This window comes from Anguilla rostrata, chromosome 9 (genome assembly GCF_018555375.3).
Source record: "Anguilla rostrata isolate EN2019 chromosome 9, ASM1855537v3, whole genome shotgun sequence".
In the NCBI taxonomy this organism is placed as follows: Eukaryota; Metazoa; Chordata; class Actinopteri; order Anguilliformes; family Anguillidae; genus Anguilla; species Anguilla rostrata.
This window is the reverse complement of record NC_057941.1, coordinates 31,731,887-31,746,180: the sequence shown is the minus strand read 5'-3', so window position 1 is coordinate 31,746,180 and position 14,294 is coordinate 31,731,887.

The window sequence follows — 14,294 nt, the reverse complement described above, 5'->3', positions numbered from 1 at the left end:
CGGGGTTGATCAGTGCCCCCTGCCTGCACACTCAGCTGATTCGGCCTCTGATGAGACACAATTGAAATTCCATTATAGGGGGAAAAAAATAAAGAAAGAAAAAAAATCAATATTTAATTTTCTTTCTAGACGATATGTTATAAAGCTAATCGGGAGAGACTCAAAAGGCTGAACCTGGAATGACAATTAGGCAAAAGACCCCCCCCCCCCCCAACCTCCCCTCCTCTTTTCAGTTTTGTTAGCCCTCATTACCTCCCACTCTCAGAATATCTCTCACACTCCATTGTATGGTGGCAGTAGCAATATGTCGCGCATTCACGTGCTTGTCTTGTTATGTACTATAAAGATATAATATGCTGTCTCAAGCTATGTGTGGGGTCAGACCTGCTGTGTTGAAAATGGCCGCCACAGCTCAACCAGGTTTCCTGAAGATGCTGTCGGCCACCATGGCCCCACTGACATTTCAGTGTTCCTCTGTTTGGAGTTCAGTTGCATGGAAAAACATGGCGCCAGTGGTTGTGGTGGCATTCACACCGAAGACCAGAGAAGAGAGACCAAACAGCTGGCCGTTTTTTTACATTTTTTGAAACAGCCTCAGGTCGTTGCACCTCCACCAATATCCAACGCACTGTGGAAGAAAATTGTCTCCGGAGTTTTAATTTTATAAATAAAACTGGGATTGATTTTAATTTTATTTAGATTATTTTTTTGTGACTTTGAGCACAGGGGTGATTTCTGTCATGAATAGTGAAGTTCTTCTGCTTGTGCCCTCTCTCTGGGTATGGGTTACTGTATTCACTGTCTTTGCTGAAGTATTGTACATGGTGTTCACCTTTCATTGTAACTGCTGAGAAAGAAGATGGACAATACTCCTTAAAAACTGTGAGGTGAATGAAATGAATAGTATGCACTGAAAACAGGCCGGGTTACAGTGGTGCTCCCTCTGAAATCTCCACTGTGATTCATATAGCAGCAGGGCTCAAAATGCTTAGAATAGAGGATAGCGGTCAAGTGATACTGATGTTGATTCAGGAAATTGGTAACTTTCAAACTATTTCGTATATGGGACGTTTTCCATTTATCAAAGTGTCACAGAATTTTTTTTTTTCCTCTAGTCATGATCAAAATGTTTCATACTGAATGTTTTCTGTGGGGCTGGTGATGTTGGACTGTTATTCGTTTCTTCAGTATACTGCCACACAGAACTGCTATATAAAAGGGTTTTTAATAAAACAACAAGCTAGAACTCAATTATTGCAATTTTCGCCTCCACTAAAGTGAGGAAAACAATTAATCAAGCAACATTTTTTTTGAAAATTGTTTTGCTCACATGCACGCCCTGTTGTCTATGTTCTATAGCTCATTTTTTTCTATTTCTATCTTTAGCAGAGTTAAGTTAAGTGAGTATCTAATATACTTACAGATAAAACAGCTGCAACTTTAGCGGAGCTAAGGCTTAAAGTGGTGCATCGTTAGAAGGGCTAAGGTTTAGAGAGCTGTGTCTTTAGAAGAGATAGATTTACAGATGTTTGTCTTTAGCAGGGCTAAGGTTTAGAGAGGAGTGTGCTTGGCAGGGTTAAAGTTAAGAGAGGCGTGTCTTCAGTGGGGTTAAAGTTGAGGAAGTTCTGTCTAGTATGGGGGAAGAGGAGCATCTTTAGCACAGCTGAGGTTTGAAGAGGTGTGTCTGCAGAATACGAAGAGCCTTGAGAAGCTTTGAGCAGCTTCCCAGCCGATCTTCAGGCAGCACCGTTGCCTCCTGTGGAGCATAAGAAGCTATCCGGGCGCGTGTAATCCTGTTAGACCTACACATTCTTGGCCAGCAGGCAACCTTGTTCTTCCCACAAAATTAAGAGTAGTACAGCAGTGGGAGGCATTTCAGCTACAGGGCTACAAAATTTTTGATCTCTCATTGCCTCTCTTTTTTTCCTCCACCCCGTTACAGCCTCTCACTCCAACTGCACCCCTGGCCCATTCCCATTTGGCCCCTTTTTCCTGTTTTTATCCTCTCTGCTTGCACTCTGCTAAAACCGCTTTGTACTTTGCGCTGAGCATTAGCTGCATTTGTTGCTCATTTATAAACAAAGTTCACTTTCCCCTTTCATCAGCCCGTGGCAGTGAAGCCGGGTGGGTTCAGAGCTAATGAGTCAAGGTCGTTATCATTTTTTTAAAGACGCTGTTTCTTTCAAAGATTTAAGTGACAATGGGCTGCCGAGGGAAGATGTCTAGACATGGTTGTTATGAGCATGTGTTTGAGATGCTGCGTGGAGCTGACTCATCTCATTGAAAATGCTTTTTTTTTTTCTTTTTCTTCTTCTTTAAGAGACGAAGGGAAAACCTTTCTGAAGGCCACATGTAGCACACTTGATCACCCCAGAGCAGACTGAAATAACCTGAAAAGTAATAAAGTCTACTGAGAACTACTGGAAGTTCTCAATAGAACACAAGTGAATGCTGTCCTGTTCATTGGCTTAATGTTATATCAGAATCTGTGTTTCCGTTTGCATGCATTCATGAAAATTCATAATTGCAATCTACTTGTGTATGTAATGGAAATGAGCAGTTGTCAATAAAATCTATCTATCTATCTATCTGTCTATCTATCTATCTATCTATCTATCTACGTTGTACGTTGTCTATCATTAAGACAGTTTTGAAGTTTGTTTGAAGTTTGAAGCCTTCACAAGTATTGATAGACAAAGCAGTTGAGCCCATGTTCTGTTCAAAGGCCAGACTGAGCAAGAACACACATGATCCTTGAGATCATTCTGTAGCCTGATTAACATCAGATGCCTCCTCTGTGAAATCACCGAAGGCCCCTTAGTTAAGAATATCTTTGCTGGAAAAAGCTGATTAACTAAATGTGTAATCGCTGGTTTTGGTTTGAACAGCTTGCTATCAGCGTTGTGATTGTCGAAGGAGGCACCTGAACAGAATATGGGCTCAACTGCTTTGTTTATCAAGAATAAATTTAATTATTAATTTATGTTTTGACAGTTTAAATAGCAACAGTAGCATTTCTTACCATACATTAAGTTGACTGGTTTTCTAAAAACTGATGTGAGATTGATCATTGTTTCATTGTACAGCTCTATAACTACCGTATTTAATTAAAAGCAAAAGCAATCAACCACAGTTTTGTTTACCCATATCATGTTAATAAAACACACTTGTGCAGTAATATATGAAAAAAAAAAGTTATTTACACAAATTCCCTCATTCCATTTATTTCAGGGAACTAATTTTAGGAATAAAATTGTCCTGGAGAGGAGAGGCTATTCTTAGGCTATAGTTTGCATTGTATAATTAATGAAGACAGTGCTGTTCAGCATTATGCCACCCTGTTCTGTTGGCATGGAAAACTGCTGAAGCTAAGCAGGTGTGGGGGCTGGCTATTATTTGGATGGAAACTTCTGGATAATTTTGGCTGGAAGAGGTGCTGGTGAGCAAATAGGGGGTAGTCCTCCTTCTGGACCAAAAATAAAGTCCAATATGCCAGCACAGTAATGGGCACAGGAGGCACTGTCTTTTGGATGAGGCGCTAATCCTGTGTCCTGACACACTGGGGGTCATTAAAGACCCCATGGCTCTTTTCAAAAAAGATGGGGTGTGAACCCCGGTGTCCCTGCCAGGTACCCACAAAATCCGACTCTCTAAAACTGGCCACTTAATCATCCCTAAATCAGATTGACTACATAATCCCTGGCATTCCCTGCCCTCTTTCCGCAGGTCATCAGTGAAAAAGACGGTCAGCAGTGCAGTGTGATGCTTAGGGAATTAGGCTCATAGCCTGAAGGGTGCAAGTTACATTCCCGGGAAGAATGCTGCTGTTGTGCCCTTGAGCAAGGTACTTAACCCGAATTGCCTCAGTGTATATCCAGCTGTAAAAATGGATGCTCTGTAAGAACAGTCTCTGTGGATAATAGTATCTGATAAACACCTGCAATGTAAATGTAGTCCAAAAAGAGAACTGGATTCTCAGTTGATTTATCTGGTTAAATAATAATATATATATAAAAAAAAACACTACTGACTCACAGTAGGTGTATACACTTGTTTACAATGATTAATTCTTATCAGTATAAAAGCCTCTCGGCATAATTTGTATTATGTATCATAGCCTCACCTCTGCTATATTTAAGCTTTGTTTCAATATTCTATTCAAAGGATTTCAATAAAGTATGAATCCTGACTATTTCACCAGCAATAAAAAAGGGGGGTTTTAAAACCACTCATGTTTCACTGGCTTAAAAATATGGCCTTCAATTATTACAATAGCGCGTTTATGTGCTGAAAACATGCATGTGATTACATTTTTTCTGAATAAATGTGTCTGTAACAGACAGATGTGAGCGGAATTCTGCTGCTAAATGAAAATCAATATGGGATCGATGCGAATATTCCGTGTGTATGGTGACGCGAGGCTGACTGGCTGCAAACAAAATGACAGCTTTATGCGCTTTATTTATGGAAAATGAGACCAGGCCCCGTTTGCTCACAGTTGGACCTGACCACCAAAACAGCGATAAATTATCGATCGTTTAGGTGCAAGTCACTGCAGCGCAGTCCATCACTGGATGCTAAGTACCACTGAGGTGGAGATGTCTTGAAAACAAGAGGATGAAGGTTTCATGTCTTTATTGGGGGGTGTGGCGAGGGACAGGCGGGTGTGATGGGGTGCTGGGTGTTCCTTTTCCAGTTTCCATAGGTTAATATTAAATCTTCTTTCTTTTATTAATTTTTTTATAAATTTGAGCTAGTCACTCAGTGGTAGTTTATATTGTATATACAGTGATGTGCAAAAAGTATTTAGCCCCTTTCATATTGATTATATTATTGCATATTTGTCTCACTGAATGGTTTCACATCTTTAGACAAAATGTAATATTAGAATGTCCTTTTCAGTCCCTTAAAAATAACTGAGAGAAAATGTTGTCAGTATATGTTTTATATACTGACAACCTTCGCAACTGAATTTATTTTTTCTTGATGAAAAATAGTCTATGTACTTTTAAAAAAATCAAACACATTCCCTGCTTGATCTCTGAGCCCTTGAAGAGGGTGTAGCATTGCGCGTAGCGCTTAAGATTGAAGTGCACTCATTTACGAATGTGCACTTTATTGTTCGGGCAACGGGGAGATATCTGTTTTCGAAATTAAAACCCCTTAAAATGGCATTCAAGGTTCTTGTGGATACTCATGCCCATCTCAAATTTAATCAAAACACTTACTCAAAAGCGCTGAAAACCATTGTAATGGCCAATTTCCTATCACGGGATGGAAACGTTTTACTATAGCGAGGCTCTGAGGGGATGCTCGGCTGTTCCTATTGGTTGCGTAACAGTCTGTGATCACCGGTTGCGTCGAGTTTATTTGCACTTTTGAAAACAGTCTGAGTCGCGTCGCTTTGAAATTGAACCATTATTCAAGTCTGGCGGCTGGCGGTTGTATTTGAGGAGACACCGGTGCCATCTATAGGAACTGATAATCAAGGTCGGAATGAGTGGATGATGATATTAGGGAAATCTGCATCTTTCAGGGCTGATGGCTGAGACAGGGTTCATAAATCCCATAAGGCCTGGTGCTGCCATATCAGATGCTATAAGAACCAATCAGAATTCGCTTTCCCAAGCGAGGCACGGATTGGTTGAACTCAAGTTGCTATTCACAATGCAATATTTTCATCCAACTTAGATCCTCCCTAGCCAATTGTGTCATGCAGTAGTGAAGAGCCAGTCATAATGATTTAGCAAAGGCTAGTGCCAACGTTGTCCAGACTATAGGGCCCAAATTCTCATAATAAACTCCTTTAGCAACTGCTACATTTTAGCATAGCTCCCAGATTGAGTGTGGACGATCTTGGACATTATCTTTCTAGGGTTGTTTTCAGTTAACTCTGCATATCACAGGCAGTGAATGTCATAATATCAACTCTGCATTTGTAATGGTATTTAGCAAAAAAATACATATATATATTCGTTTTGGAACCTTGACATTGTTATTCTGTGAGCTGTCTTGGTGTCAATCCTTCTTAAGCCGAGCAATGATTATTTTTGTATTATGATGCATAAAGTTAACCAACTAACCAAGTAACGGACCAATTAAGTAACTAACTGAGTGAATTCAGCAAGTGCTTTTATCTTTCATGCTTGACAGAACCTGACTGGTATATCCTGGAAAACGCTTGCATAAATCACCCTGTGACAGCAAGTTTCCAAAGAATGAACTGTGCTTTTGGTTGTGCGTGGGAATAAAATAAATCTTCTTCGTAGAATTGGAAAAAATAAAATAAAATCAATCACTGATGCTTACTGAAAGTTGTTGGGTTGGGAAGTCAGAAATCTACATAATATGTGATAACAATCCTGAAGTTGTATATGATTTTTACACAGTTAAACATCCAGCCAATTTAGAATCAAGCTTCTGCCTCTGAGTTTATTGTGTATAATAAACTCCAGCTTTGTGTGCATCTCATGAAATATTTTGTCACTAAAACAAATTGCTTTGAAGTTAAAATAAACAAAAGATCCAAATGAATTGGGGGACTTAACAATCTCTTTGTTATAATAAGAATTATGCAATGTAACACAAAATCTTTGTTGTGTATGTGTGCAATTAGGCACAATTATAGCATTTCTTCATGGTTGCTTCGTTGAATATGTGAGATAAAACCACTAACGTTAACTACAATGGCTTGTGTACATTGGTAGCAACCTCTTCACCAATAGTTGGGCATATTTTTGATTCTGTGCCATTTTCTTTTGCTATACTTCTGAATAATTATCTGCTGCTTTCTATAAACAGTGGTGCAAACATCACGGCGATGATTGCAGCCTGCTTAAACGAGCACTTTTCAACGACGGTTTGATTTGGACATTCAGAATGCCAGCTCAAGGCAATTACCGTTGCTTACTGTGTTGATGGAAACATATATAATCAAGCCCTTCCAACAATGGCAAACAAGATTGTCTGGAGCACTGCCGACAGCCCTGTTATTAAGTTGATAACGCTGGCATCAATGAATGCCAAATCACCTTGCAAAGTGCAATGTATTGCTCAATTCCCCATTTCTATTTTTTTCTTGTTTCTTCTTTGTTTAAATAATCCATTTTGCTCTTTCGGAGCTTAGACTGGTAAATTTAAAAGCAATAAAGCCAGCAGTTAATCTCTGAAGTGTTAATGACTACCTTTCTACTGAGTTCAGCTTTAGTTTTTTCCACATCAAACAGCAATTTTCAGGAGAAAAAAAAAATCAAAACAGGCACTTAGGTTGGGGTTTGTGAAGTATGTATTATTCTTACTTTAAATAATAATTCAATAATAATTAATTCAATAATACATAACATTACAAATACTTAAAATGTAAAATGTGCTCAAAAGCATGAATGTACAAAAGTACTAAATAAAATTTAATAACGATCCATGTGCATATAGCAAGTATGTGCGCCTATTATGTACCGTTAATGCTGTGTATGCCAGGCTGGCTACCTTGTTAATACTAAAAGCTGACAATTCTAGTTACAATGGGGAGTTTATAAGTAACAGGGTGTTCAGATAGCAAATCATTTTTATTTTCTGCTTTAGGATGTCTTTTCTAACCAGGGTGAATCTCTCTGGGCCTTGGTGTTATATGAAAACTCCTATGAGCTATGCCTCAAGACCTCATTGTGCTATCCCTTCCTGGCTTATTTTCATGCACAGCCCCTTGTCGTTTAGCCCATCCATCCACGTGAATGTGTTTGTATGGCTCTCTGGAACGGAGAGCGTTGAGTGGAAGCTTTGAGGTCGGGGCTTAATGGGACTGGCAGTAGGAGGCTGTTTGTGCGTTTCCCTGGCAACCTGATGGGACAATACAACAGCTAAACACACACACACACATATACATACTGTACAGACACACACACACACACATTGTACACACACAAACACACACTCACACACATACTGTATACACACAAACAAACACTGTACACACACACACATACACACACTGTACACACACACACACACTGTACACACACACACACATTGTACACACACACACGCGCGCACACACAGTGAGGACACGATAAGCCAAAGGCAGCTCAGCTTAGGCTGACGAAAGCTCTGTAGTGCAAATACGCCGGGAGTTAAAGAGTGGCCAGCACAGCGTGCATCCTGCCCCCCTACTTATAGCAGCTGTTTATCTCTACGGGGATTCCTGGACTCCTTTTGTAGTTACACGATAAGAAATACATCATTTCTGTCAGCTCAAAGGAGATTGCGAGCAGCTCTCTGAGGCAAACAAGCGCGTTGTTTCGCAAAATGAAATTCTGATTATTTGAGCACGTCTTTTTCCCTGTTCGTTTTTATACAGCGAAGTGCGGAAACTGTTTGTGCTCTTAAAAGAGCACAGTGGCCTTCCCATTTCCATAGTTGCATTTATTCCTGCAGAACATTTACCTAAACATTTTAATACTGCATGTTTCTATGTTACATAAATTGCTTATGCAGTTATGTAATTTCAAGCACTTTTATTAGCGATTGTGTTCGCTGTCGTCAGTAATGCAAACAGGTGAGCACTAAATGGAAAAGAGTCACATTTTCCAAAGATTATAAAAGTGGAAAAAAAACCTTCCACTCCGCATAGCTGTGTCTCAAGACCCATATAAGATATGTGCATTTTCATGGGAAGTAAAATATTGAGGAAGTGGAATAAATAAAACAAAAATGCTGGTATTTGCTTGTGTACAGTAAAAACATGTGTGCAGTTTGCAATCAGTGCTTTATTTGACACATTGACTTATGTTTGCGGTTTGGTTTTAAATGACTTGTGGGTATGGAGGTGAGGTCTTTTTGCATTTTTGGAGACTTGGTGACCCCAACATGCGACCAAAATTTGGAATTCTTTAAATGGGAGAAATCCTTGGAGAATTGTGTGGAGCCAAACTACACCTGTGTCCTCTTCCACGTACGTTCATCACTGAAGCATTTGTGTTAAACTTCTATTGCCCTTATAGTAGAGTGCTAGCAGGCATTTGGATATTTGTAAAGCCATTGTCAGATTTATGAATGTCAACAACCTGTTGCCTCATTTCATTTGCGTGTTTTCTGACCTTCCCCGTGTTGATGGATGACTAAAGGAGGTCGGTAGACGTGTCATCTCTTATTTATACCACAGTGAGGCCGAATGTTATGGATAACCTCTTAAAGACGAACGGATGAACTAAAACAGTCATTTATAAATAGTGGGAATTATACTTCTAGTTGATTTTATTTAATAGAATTTCCAGGGTTTCCAGGAATTGTGACACATGTTTTTGAGGAAAATATTTATTTCTTGATGATTTTTTTTCTTAGAACAATTTTACCTCAATTATTAGATTTATTTGATATTCTGAGTGCAAGGTCAAGCTGATGAACAATATTGAATGCAACTCTAGCCAGCGTGCTGTTTAGTTTGATTATTATAGTTTCTGTGGATGTATAATAGTTAGACAAATCTTTTCCACATGCATCTCACAATCCACAGCAACTTCCTTCAGAACCCATCTGCAGGTCCTGACCTACGATTTCGGAACTCCTGCTATACATTACCCAGATGGTCCGCTGCGCACTCTCAGCACAGGAAGTTCTGCCATACCACTTTTGATGCTGAGCTGTTCTAATTCTATGCATCACATGAATATTTATGAAGTGGGCGTGACCAAGGACAATAAAAGCGCCAGGGGACTGCCCTTGCCCTCGCTTGCACTTCCTCATGAATATTCACAGACTGTGATATAGTTCTGGAAACTTCAACTGGCACCGTCTAGAGTTAGGAAATATGTAGATGTGAAGCAGCACAGCGGCTGACCATCTGGTTATAATTGAAAATATGTCTTGGTACCTTGGCCTCCTGAGGAAGAATAACTATGCCAGATACGACCTAAACCACCATGTTACAGTACGTTGTGATGAAAATTCGCAAACATGCACACGCCCACGCAAATCAGCACCATATTCTTGCAGTGCGGTTTCACATTGTTATATATATTGTGCAATTACATGAAGGGTTGCATTTTCTTCTGTTTAAAATGAACAGATATTACATGTCACAACTAAACCTTTACCAGCAAGTTTCACAGAAACTGAAAAGCTATTTCCCGAAGTAGTGATACCCATGCTTTTCTGCATTTTCTCAGGTAACTTGGGACTGTGTTTCTTCATCTAGCCATCTATCTCACCTCTCCTTTACTATCTTAAAATGTTTGGCCATCTCAAAAATTGAATTCTGTAAGTCTATAAGTGTGCTTGAAAATAGCAGCCATCATGAAGCATAATGCAAATTTTCCCTTGACATTTATTTGGCACTTCACATTACAAGTTCTTGACACATTACATACAATACTGAAATAGACATTCAACATATGAATGCATACTTTATGTACTATAAGTTTGAAAATAACATACTTCCACATGCTCATTCTTGTGGCCTGAAAAGCATGCATTTTTACAAGTTATTGTTGTTGTTGTTATCATTATTATAATTATTAGTAGTAGCAGTAGTAGTAGTAGTAGTATCAGTAGCACTAACAACAAATAAGGTCAAGTAAAGAATGAGATTAAGGTGGTATTCTGGTTTTAATTTCCCCCCACTCATCACAAACTTAATTGGGGCTAAAATCATTTTTAAGTAATTCCATTTTCACTTTATTCAGGCAAGGGGACAGTGGAGAGGGTTACAGATAGAGATGGGATTGCACTCCAGAATGTGCCATGGCAGGGAATCAAACTACAGGCCGCTAGGGGGGATTTATTTATTTTATTTTATTTTTTTGTGGTTTAGAGTGGACTTCTTTGTTGTTGTTTTTTGAGTCCCGTGTCTGGCATCACACCGTCTCCCAGGATGCAATCCCTTGAAGCATAGGTGACTTAAGACTGGCATTACCAGACAGTATATGACATTGTTATTTTTAGAAGGGGGAAAAAGCTTAACCGATACGGCAGTCATTTTCGTCGGAGGCCGTATTTAATCCTGGCCCACTCGCAGTATAACACCAGGGCCCAACGGCAATAATCATTATAATGCTTTTCATTTCAAACTCAAAGTGCTTTACAGTGAGACGAGGCTATTACTTCAACGACTGCCAATTCATAGCACCCACCTGGGTGATGCACAGCAGCTATAACACAGCACACTCCTCACCACTTATTAGCTCAGGTAGGTGGAAGGGTACCTGTGTGCTACGCTAATTAAATAAGGGAATGGCTGGATGGGCATGTCTCGGATTTGGGCCTGGATGCCTTATTTGTAATATGATGCACACAATTATTTTAATGATCGAAGTGAGTCAGTACCTTGGTTTAACATCTCAGCCTAAAAACAGCATCTCCTACAGCACAGTGTGCCCATCACTACTCTGGGTCATGGGCTCTTTTCTTTATGTAGTTCCTGGTTTTCAACAGGGGTCACTGGCCCCCAGGGGGTACTTGAAGGCACTGTAGAGGATCCCTGGCCAGACTTGATATTCAATGACAATTCAGACTCAGAATTCTTTCAAACTATAATTAAAAAAAACAATAATAATCATTTTTAACATATGATGAGTCCCCTGGATGCCTTTGAGTCGGGGGAGGGGGGGTCCCTGGATCACAGAAGGTTGAAAACTCGAGATCTAGCAGTGTAAGTATAATGGTAAGAAGTCTGCGCTGGTAGCTCAATTCCCATCTGAGCCACTGCCATTGTACCCTTGAGTACAGTACTCAGCCTGGACTGACTCAGTAAAATATGCAGCTGTAAAAATGGATTGTATCTGCTAATATAATCTGTGCACCCTGGATAAGTGTCTGGTAAATACCAGAAAAAAATAAAAATTAAAACACAAAATTGTGTAATCAACCGCTGTAATTGCTCATTTCAGTTCTAAGTAACAACAGAAATGAGCACACACCATATGGCATTGAGTGAACACTGCCCCCTGCTGGTCCTCCAGCACAACTGTCGGCACTCAGAAAGGACGTTAGTGCTACTCCAATCCAGCTTCATTTAGCATAGAGTTGGTGAAGGGGTAGTAAGACTGCTCGCGGGTTGAACTGTCATATATAATGCTATCTGATGAATCCAATAATTAAAATTTTGCGCAGTCAATTACTTCCAATTGTCCCCGGATCTTTATCAAAAGACTTTTAATGAGGAAATTTTGCATCACATTCAGTGACTTCAGACACTTGAATAGAAAACATAAATCGGTTTTCCACAATTTCACAATCACACGATTTTTCACATTAGTTTTGGGAATATTGTCGTGAGAATATTGGTAATGAGTGGTATTGTGGCATGTTAATTAAGTGGTTGGTACTCCATCTCTTCTAGATTTTGTTCAGAAACTACACAGATACAATAATTATCTCACAGAACTCTAGTGGGATGGCTTCAGATTGAATTTTGGGAGAACTAGTCCATATCAGTATTCCTATAATAATCAGGAAATTAACCAAAAAAGAAAGAAAAGAAAAACTGCACAAGAAGAAAATAAATGGTAATAAGTTGGTTTTTATGATGACCAGTCAACTAATATATAACCATATCGGCTGTATAGGATGTGGTGGCAAAAATTTTTACAACAGAATATTCTTTTAGGGCTGTCTGGGTAGTGTAGAGGTATAAGCACTCGCCTACCACCACAAAGACCCAGGTTCAATCCCCGGCAGCGGTACTTCTGGCTTGGTCAGACGTTCGTACGAACACAATTGGCGGGCAGGAAGCCGGTGAGGGTATGAGTCCTGATCGTTGCATTAGCGACTCCTACTGGTTGGTCGGGGTGCCTGTTCAGCAAGCGTTACGCTCTCCCAGTGAAACTCCTCGCTGTCAGGTGAAAAGAAGCGGCTGGCGACTTCACATGCATCGGAGGAGGCATGTGGTAGTCTACACCCTCCCCAGACCAACAAAGGATAGCGCATCGACCAGGGATGATTCACACAGGGAATTGGTATAACGAGAAAATGGGAGAAAAATGGCAACAACAAAAAAAACTGATGTTTAAATAACCCACATTAAACAATAAAAAACTCAATTCATAAGAATGATTGTTGGCTCAGTGAAAAACATTAAATATTCATAGAAAACTATTAATGGCATATGATTATTTATTTTTAGTTTTTTTTAACCATAAGTAATGAGATAATATAAAGCATTCAGTGTGAAATCTGGCTATGCAATATCTCACAGGCTCACATGAAATATTTATATTAACAAGATCACATGTTCTTCAGCTAAATGACGCTTTTTTACTGTGAATGATAAAGCATATTACACTCTTTAAATTAGGCAAAGCAAAGCTGCTCTGGTCCTGGACATCCCCCAGTATACACTGCCAAAATTTCTCAAAGGCAGGAAAATATTTATGCGAAATATGAGGAAAATGAGTGTGAACTGGCTAATTTGGTTTGACTGCGTTAAAAAAACACGAGGCAGTTGTCTTTTTAACACTGGATAGGTTAATCACCGGTGTTTGTATCAGTGACACCTCCAAACCCATGTGGCAAAGATATGTGGCCTACTGTCACAAAATGAGGGACAGCAGACCACAGGGATTCAGCTGGAATACCGGACAGAAGCGAGAGAGATGCCATCTCTACACACGCTGTGGTTATCAGTTGACATTAATCCGGCTCTTATCAGTGTAAAGATGTCCACAGGGCTGTGAGACCATTTGTTTCATTTTCATTACCCTGTTGGAACCAGCAGGCTAAAGAATAATACTTTGGCCATGTAGCCGTGAGAGAAAGAAGGTTCTATTATACAGTGGAGTGTCTCCATCCTCCTCCTCCACACACACACACACACACACAAATACAGACCTAAACACAATATACAGAAACAGACACTTCTATAAGCTGTAATGTATTCCCACTCAGGCACATACTGTACATGAAATCACATGCACATACAGATATGTACACACACATGCATGCACACACACAAACAAACACACACATACACACACACTCTCTCTCTCTCTCTATCTCTCTCACTCTCTGATCATAAATCCAAGCTGTGTGAAGTGGGGGTCCAAAGAGGAGGATTGAGTGTGTTCATTAAGGCTGAACCACAGGGGTGCGGGGGTCTAAAAGCCCTTAAATCACACAGCCCTAATCCCCACCGAAGGACGTTTATGTCCCTTTAAACGCTCCCTCCCCTGTGCGCTTCTGCCACCGCAAAGGGCTTTGGTGCTCATGCAGGGGCTTTGCTGGAACTGCGGTTTCCTGGCTAAAAAGTTTATTATAACCGCAACAAACCACAGATCCCTCAGTGTGAATGAAGTTATTCAGGTATT